At 41.6% G+C, this 8,290-nt stretch overlaps 1 long non-coding RNA gene across 1 annotated transcript in view; it reads right to left on the bottom strand.

Annotated features, from left to right (window-relative positions):
- Window positions 1–301: 301 nt before the first annotated feature.
- LOC105514123 overlaps window positions 302–8,290 on the bottom strand; it is a 29,685-nt gene continuing 21,696 nt past the window's right edge. Inside the window, exon 3 of the long non-coding RNA XR_001002133.1 lies at window positions 302–845. This is a non-coding gene — a long non-coding RNA (uncharacterized LOC105514123). The remainder of the gene's footprint in view (window positions 846–8,290) is intronic.

The raw sequence follows: 8,290 nt of genomic DNA, 5'->3' as shown, positions 1-8,290 counted from the left end.
GCTATCAGGCCAAGAGAGCATCCTGGCTCACATCTGCAGACTTCTCCCTCACCACTGGCTATCCTGCCCTTGACTGGCTAGAAGGCAGGATCACAGATATAAGGATATCACATCCTTATAAAATTGTACTGAATCCAAGGCTCAGGGAGATAAATCTCCCTGGCCTTCCCCTGCATTCCCCCTTCCTTCATGCCATAAAGGGGCCACCACCATAAACTAAATCTGAAATCACAGCATATCAGAAGAAAACAAACTAAAAATCCATACCAAAGCAGAAAATCAAGAGTGGAGACTGCAAACATGATTCTTATCTTTATTGACCATTGCATTGATGAGAATCAATAACAACTGTAAATGTTTCCATTTCACATTTAGAATGTTTTATATTGGTCTAGAAGTTTAGAGTTCAAAGAGCATGTTCATTTACCTCATTTTATATTGCAGTGATTTATTGTACAAAAGGAACTTAAGAGCCCTTTGATCAATCTGTAACAGACATAGTTTTCCTAACCAAGTGTTTCTCCAAGTATGGTTCTCAAAACTGGTCCACGCCGGCAGCATCAGCACCACCGAGGACTTGTTAGAAATGCAGATACTCGAGCTCCATCCCCAGACCTGCTGAATCAGAAACCCTGGGAGTAGGCCTAGCAATCTTTTTTGTCACAAGTCCTCCAGGGAATTTCTGTACACCCTATCATTTGAGAACCACTGCCCTAGCCTCCTAGAGACTGCCAGGGCTTCCTGAGTTCATCTTCACCATCTGAACCAAACAGTGGCATTTTTCAAGCACTATTTGTAGAGTGTTTGTCTGTCTTTGCCAATAGTAAAGTCGGGTCTTCAGATTTCTGTACCAGATTTAAGAACAGACTGTAAGGTAGTAGTTTTCAACATTAAGAAAATGGTTCCCATGTTTTCTTCATACCCTCTCCCCATCACACGCACGCGTGCACACACACACACACACACACACACACATACATACACACACGCTGCCCCTGCCCATTTCACAGTGTCTGTCTCAACTCCCCAGACCCCTATTCTGGGACATTCTGCACTCCCTCCCCACACCCTCCTCTATAAAATGCACTTTTTAAAATCTTAGCCTCCAGTCTGTATCATCTTTGCCTCCATATTCACCCATCCCCCATTAGCCCTCTTCAGCCTCTATCTTTTTGCAGCTTCCAAAACTTTTGCGTTTACAGCCTCACCCTAGGCACTATCTTTCATTCAACACCTTGTGCCCATTTCTGGAACCCTGTCTCCCAGCTCCCCTCCTTCCCACTCCTGCCCTACATACATTTTCTCTCCCACACGAGTGCCAGCTCCTTTCCCACATGTCAGCCAGACTCCCTCATTTGCTGCCCATCCCCAGTTCCCACTTTTTTCTTGATGATTTTTGTTCTCATCCCCTAGAACAGAGATGACCAGCGCCACACGCAATCCTCTCTGTGTCTCCCCTCCTCTGACATCCTCTCCCCTCCTCTGACATCACCAGTCTTTGGCTTTTATTTCTGCTTCAATAGAAATATTTTTTCTCTGAGGCCATAGTCTTCTCCAACTTTCATACTTATCTTTTGTTACCTATCCACTAGTTTCTTTTTTAAATATATTGAAGTGAATAGTTGATTTGAAGGAAAAAATATTAGATAAAAAAATTGTTCAGGTAATAAGAGGATGAACCAAAAATTGTGGATGTGGTCACAGAACAAATGATGGTACCAAATGCTGATGCAGCAGGGAGTGGTGGGCATGTCAGAGAGCAGAATATGTTAAATATTGTGAGAAAAGACCCTGGGGTAGAGATGAGCATGTGGCTACAGACAGCAGTGGGATGCCAGCATGAGAAGGGTGGAAGGAAGGTTCAGGTAAGACAAAGATGTTTATCCTTTTTAGGTCAAAGCCCATGTTGAAAATCTAATGAAATCTAACAAGTCCTCATAGAAAAATGCACAAACAAGCAAAAGTTTGCATTTATTTCTGGCACGTGGAAGAACTCATGAAGCCTAAAGGGGATGACGTCCAGAGACCTCAGGTAGAGAAACATGCTGGGTTTGGGCGCCAGTCCAAAAGGCTTCAATACCAGAAAATGCAAGAAAACTTGGACTTCATCCAAGTGGCAAGGTGGTATGTATTTTAGGATGCTCAACTTCGTGTACTTTATATTTTGTGTACACATCTCATGCCCAACCTTTAGCAAGACTTTGTGAAATCCATGTTTTGATTCCAGAAACTTCAGGCCAGCAACATCGGCTTGATGCCAGAAAAACCAGCCACTAACATATTTTGAAAATGATGTCGTAGATAGAGTACAGGAAATGATTATCACTGGGCAGATAAAAGGAAAACATCTTAAAAGAGAATATAAACTTTTTAACCTACTCTAGAGGCAACATGTAAAAACGTCTGTGCACCAGAGAAAGAAAATTCAGTGATATGTGTGAGGAGTGGTTTGCATGTGTGTGAGGTTACAGAAAAAGCCACACGTGGATTGCAAATGTATTGGTTTTATCTACTGAGTGCTATTCTGCCAATCCTGAAACAAGAAAATTACCATTTTTGTGTTTTCAGTGTAATAGTATCAGGTAACACAGATTCATCGGTTGCCATATGCCAAGCACCTCATGTGTATGGTTTCATTCAAATCCCTTCTTTACCTTATGAGGCAGACACTCATACAAATGAAGGGCTGAGACCCAGAGAGCTTACGCAAAGAATGGCTAAGTTGCTGTCCTAGAACCCGAAACTGGGATGAACTAGACCAAGATTAAACCAGATGGCCTGACTCTGTCAAAGGCTTGCTTCTTAACACCATTCTGGATCCAACAATAGTTCTCTCTCCCCAAAACTGACATGGCTCAAAATCTGAATTCCCCTGTTGACCCAGTTTCCAACCAGATCCACAAACTGTAATTGGATTATGCAGTTGGAATCTGAGAAACAGGAAAGTGCAAATGGCCAAAATAATGAGCACTCGTTAAACTTCTTGGAAAGAACAACACGGCTTCAAGGCAGTGCCTACAAGCAAGTTTTGCTTGAAGAAAATAACTAAAACATAATCATTACTCTTAGATATCTTGGTTGATTTCACCCAATATCCATTCCTCTGCTTGTTTTCCCAGAGAAAATGTGTAGGTGCTCTCTTATTAAAAATAAACTTGCATCCCAGTCTACCCCAGAGCGAGATCAAATGGCTACCACAGGGAGTGATATGAAAATGGAGTCATTTCTTTGAAATTCCCAAGGGTGCTTTTTTGCTTTAAAGAGCAATGAAGTCACTTTCTGCTAGTAATTTATTATTTCCACCAGTTATTCAAATATTTGTCTACATGTTGAAAAATTAGTCCTTATTCAAACAAGTTTTTGCTTTTAGAGCAAAGGCATTCTAAATGTTCAGTAAAACTCGATTCTAGCAAAGGGATACACATAAAGATAAAGTAATTAAAGGCACATGCTCACTTTCTTCTTAGACAAGCAAACTAAAAATACAAAAAAAATAAAAAACCAAAACCTACACCTTTCTTCAATAGACACTGCGTTTCCCAGATTGGACTGGAGGCCTAAGCTCAAAAACTGAGGTTGGTTTCGTCCAAACACCACCTGCTTTGCCATTTCCCTGGGCTTGCATGCTAAACAGGTTCAGTCATTTCCGAAAATCATGGTTCTGGCTGGTCTTTCTTTTGTCCTTGGCATTCTTAAGCCTCAGCCAATAGCAGTATGAAGACATTAACCTTATCAAACATAGATTGTGGCTGGTGTTATTGGAAAGAAGTTTAGTTTGTTGTTCACCCATTATCACATTATAGATGACTTTTATCGCTATAGTGGTCATGTTTATGTGGGTAATTGCCCCCTTTCCATCCAAATAATATAAGTACCATCAGGCAGGAAGAAAAACAAAATGGGAAGGAGAGAGTAGAGTGCATAATGGGAGGAAAGGACTATTTCCTAAATGCTCCCTGATTTACTGTAGGGAACAAATGAATTACTGCACCCTTCTAAAACTTCAGTGCCCTTGGTAAAAGCAGACAGAGACAGGAGAAAGGGTAAGCAGTTTGTCTTTCTGGATAAAGGGGCAAATTATTATTTTATATATATATATATTTTTTTTTCCAAATACCGCTCAGTAAACTAACTATTTCCATACTGTTCCCAGCAAGCAGGGAAAAGCATATGGAAGGAGAGAGAGACAGATCATACATAACTTCTTCAGAATTGAGGGAGGGTCAGGAAAATACTCAAAGAAATAAACTGTATAAATAAATACAATAACTAATCCTAACAGCCTCTGAAACCTCACTTAAGGCATAGATGGTGCCTGGAAGCCAAAGTTTCCACTCAGTCAGCAATAGCATTCAAACACATCATCGTTTAGGGAGTTGCTTTTTCTCATCATCTGTTTATCCTCAACTGCCCTCATTGTTCAGCACAGTAAGTGCTCAGTAATTACCTTTTGAATGTATAGGAAATCACCTCATTGAGCATCTACCATATACATAGGATTCTTTTTAATAATTATCAAGTTTCAGATATGTTAAAGTTAGGGAAAGAAAATTTGGTTTGGGTCAGCAAGTTCAGTAAATCGGTCTCATAAAAGAAGTGTGAGGAGAGCATTTTCCATTGACCTTTTCTCCACATTTAAAGTGTCTCTGAATTTGACAGTAGATATCAAGAGATTTGGAAAAGGTCATGCCTCTTGCCCAAGTAGCTCAACTTCCAGTTATCTACCCCCAAGGAACTCATAAGAGGTATGAACAAGGATTTCCGGTGGAGATGTTCATCACAGCACTATTTAGAATATCAATATCCATGGATACACATGCCCAGGCACAGGGTCAAGTTTAAATTAAACTGGGATCAAAGTCAAGTCATGCAATGGCCTCCCAGTGACCATTACATGTGACATTTTTTAAAGTTTCTTTAATGGCATGGAAGATATTTGATGATATAATGATAAATGAAAAAAAGCAGGATGCAGTGCACTTGACACAGGATGATCAAAATCTACATCAGAGAAAGAGCTACAGGAAGAGAGAGAGACATACACATAAAGAGAAAATCAAAAGTTAACATTCCAAGTCACGACGAGGGGTTACCCCTTAGTTATGAAGGTTATGAGGTTACAAATGATTTCTTTCATCTTTTTAAGTTTTCCTGTTATTATATATTCCCAGCTTGTTTTTATAGTCAGAAAAAAATAAATTTTTTGTCGCAGAATTGTTAACTGTTTAAACCAGGTTAGGAAGTCTAATCATAGGGAAAACAGGAGATATTCTAAAATCTGGCAGCTTCAACTGCCAGAATTCAATTGCCATAAGTTTTCTGTGTGTTTGTTGTTGTTGTTGTTGTTGTTTGTTTGTTTAGACAGGGTCTCACTCTGTCACCCAAACTGGAGTGCAGCGGTACAATCATGGCTCACTGCAGCCTCCCCATTCTGGGCTCAGGCGGTCCTCCTGCTTCAGCCTTCTGCTACCAGATGATCTCTACAGTTTTCCTATGGTTTCTTGAAGACTTCTGTGCATTTTCCCTAATAGCCAACTACTTATGATCTGTGAGTCTGCAGGAACTAATAATTACAAGAATTTTCTCAGGAAAGGAAGATGGAAAGGGGAGGTCAGGAGAGTCCAACTCAAGCCATAGGTTGCCATTGGCTTGCTGGCAAGTCACTTAACCTCTTGAGGCCTCCTTTGTGTCATACACTAGGTAATTTTTAAGTTCCCTTGTAGTTTTAAGTCCAAAAAATAATTATCTTTTCCATGCTGTCCTAGGAGGTCACCACCGAATAATTTGCATTTGGAGCATGTAGACTTCAATTGATCTTCAGTGAAAGAATGGCCTTCCAGTCACTCTGGAGGATGACAGAGGCCAGTCACTCACACTCGGGTCATTGAATAGCCTTCCTCTCACATCATCTCCTGGTTTCTAGGCCTTACCACCAGGATCCTCTTAGAGTTCTGCTCGTCCCACAAGGTGTGATTTTTAACATGTCAAATGCACTTTTACCATCAACAAAGCGTACTGTGCTGGGAAAACAGTGGCGCTCAGCCTTTTCTGAGACACAGCTGCCTTTGAGAAACTGGGAAACATTGACCTCTCCTCAGAAAAATGGTCTTTCACATCAAAATTTGACTCACCACTTCACGGAGTCACAGACTTGCAGCCCAAAGTCCTTGGATGCCAGGTTAAAAATCCCTGGTGAGGAAAGTATTTACCCATTCAACAGGGCCCCAGATGATTTTAGAGCATGCTTCTTTTTCACGAGTAAGATGATCATGATGACTACAAATCACCTAATGAAGGGGCCTGCCCAGGCCCTGTGAGTCAGGAAGAAGGGAACCCAGAGCTGTATCCTTCAGTGCAACCCAGGAACAGCAAGCCTCAGGACAGCGGTGAGGACCACAGGAAAGGGGGCACATCTCAGAAACCGCTCCCTGCTCCAGAGCCCATCTACAAGTGACAGAGCTGCAACCGCCACCAGGGCAGTCTTCTCGCCGATGAGAATTAGGACTCAGGTTTACAATGCCCCAGGTATTATCTCACTGGTCCTCACTACAACTCGCTGTGCTACTATTGAGCTTGATCGTACATGGTACCCAACATCTCCATTTTGTAGATGAGGAAACTAAGTATCAGGGAGGAAAAGAAGTTCTTCCAAAGTCACAGAGCCAGCAAATGTCAGGGGCATGATTCAGGCTCTGCCTGGCTCTATTCCACCCAAGTCAGGCTAACTATTACCTGGCCAAGCGCCCATGCTCAGCTCAGTCACAGGCTTGTGTTTCTCAGAAAATATTGCCATAAGTTGAACACAAGTGACACAAAGGAGACTTATGGAAAATTAGCAGCAAGTGGTAGCTGAATAGCAGTAAATTTTTTTTTTGAGACAGGATTTCACTGTCCCCCAGGGTAGAGTGCAGTGGCATGATCATGACTCCCTGCAGCCTCCACTTCCTGGGCTCAGGCAATCCTCCTGCCTCAGCATCCCAAGTAGCTGAGACTATAGGCATGGGCCACCATGCCTGGCTAATTTTTTCAATTTTTTGTAGAGATGGAGTCTCATTATGTTGCCCAGACTGGTCTTGAACTCTTGGTGTCAAGGAATCCTGCATTGTCCTCCCAATGTGCTGGGATTACAGGTGTGAGCCACCATGCCTGGCTGGCAGTAATGTCTTAATGCCCGATGCTCTCAAAGTTCTGTTTGAGGGAGGAAGTAAGAAGGAAGATAGCCTAGGAACCTTTAAAAAAAATAGCATCTTTGTTTTTATTCATTTGCAGAGTCATCATTTCTCTGTGCACCCAATGCTGTGAGTGACCAGCTACAGCCAGGGAAACTCTGTAGCTCCAGAACATGGCCAGAAATCCCAGAGCCAGGGAATCACACAGAAGTGCATGGCAGGGCTGGCTCTATGTTCCAGGGGGCTGGCTACTTCTCTTAACTAAACAGACTCCCTCTGTCCCCTCAACTAAGAATCATAGAACTTTAAAAATGGAAAGAACCTCAAATATTACTTGGTTTAATGGCTTCCTCTTTTTCATCACTCCCACCCTTCCTTCCCACCTTTACCATAGACCTCATTTTGTCAAGGAAGAAATTCAAAACCAGAGAAAAGAAGTTGCTTAAGACTCTACAGATCATTGTTAGAGGGTAGAAGTTGAACATAGGTCTATTACGGACCAGGAAGTATATCACATAATTTACAAATAGCATCTCATTTAAACTTACAGTTGTTCACTGAAGTAGATCTTATTACACTCATTTTATAGACGTAGAAACTAATGTTCAAGAAGATAAATAATTCACCATGGTCAAACAAACAAACAAAAAAATCATTGGAACATAAATAGCCCTAACCCATAAAGCCAATGCCTTTTTCGAAAAACTCTATAGACCATTAGAGATGAGCCAGAAGTTACCCTGATGATGCTCCTGTGAAGTGCTGGTCACGGTGTTTAGGTTCCCCTGCACTCCTTTCACCTCTCCCTCTCAGTCTGGAGAACGAACAGCAGACATGGTGATGGATACAAAAAGGAGACCCCTCTGATGGGTGTCGTGGTGACAGACAGCAAAGACCAGATCCAAGAAAGTGCCATCTTGGATGGGATATGTGCCAGAGTGGATGGGTGACACGCCCAAGGGTCAAAAGGGATACGTGACATTTCAAAGGTAACAGAATAGTAACAAAATGGATGAGTTAAAAATATATAAATAAATAAAAACTTTTTTTCTTTTTTTTTTTAATTTTTATTTATTTATTTATTTTTGGAGACGGAGTCTCGCTCTGTCGCCCAGGCTGGA

This window comes from Colobus angolensis, unplaced genomic scaffold (genome assembly GCF_000951035.1).
Source record: "Colobus angolensis palliatus isolate OR3802 unplaced genomic scaffold, Cang.pa_1.0 Scaffold24, whole genome shotgun sequence".
Classification (NCBI taxonomy): Eukaryota; Metazoa; Chordata; class Mammalia; order Primates; family Cercopithecidae; genus Colobus; species Colobus angolensis.
This window is presented reverse-complemented; position numbering and strand designations above follow the sequence as displayed.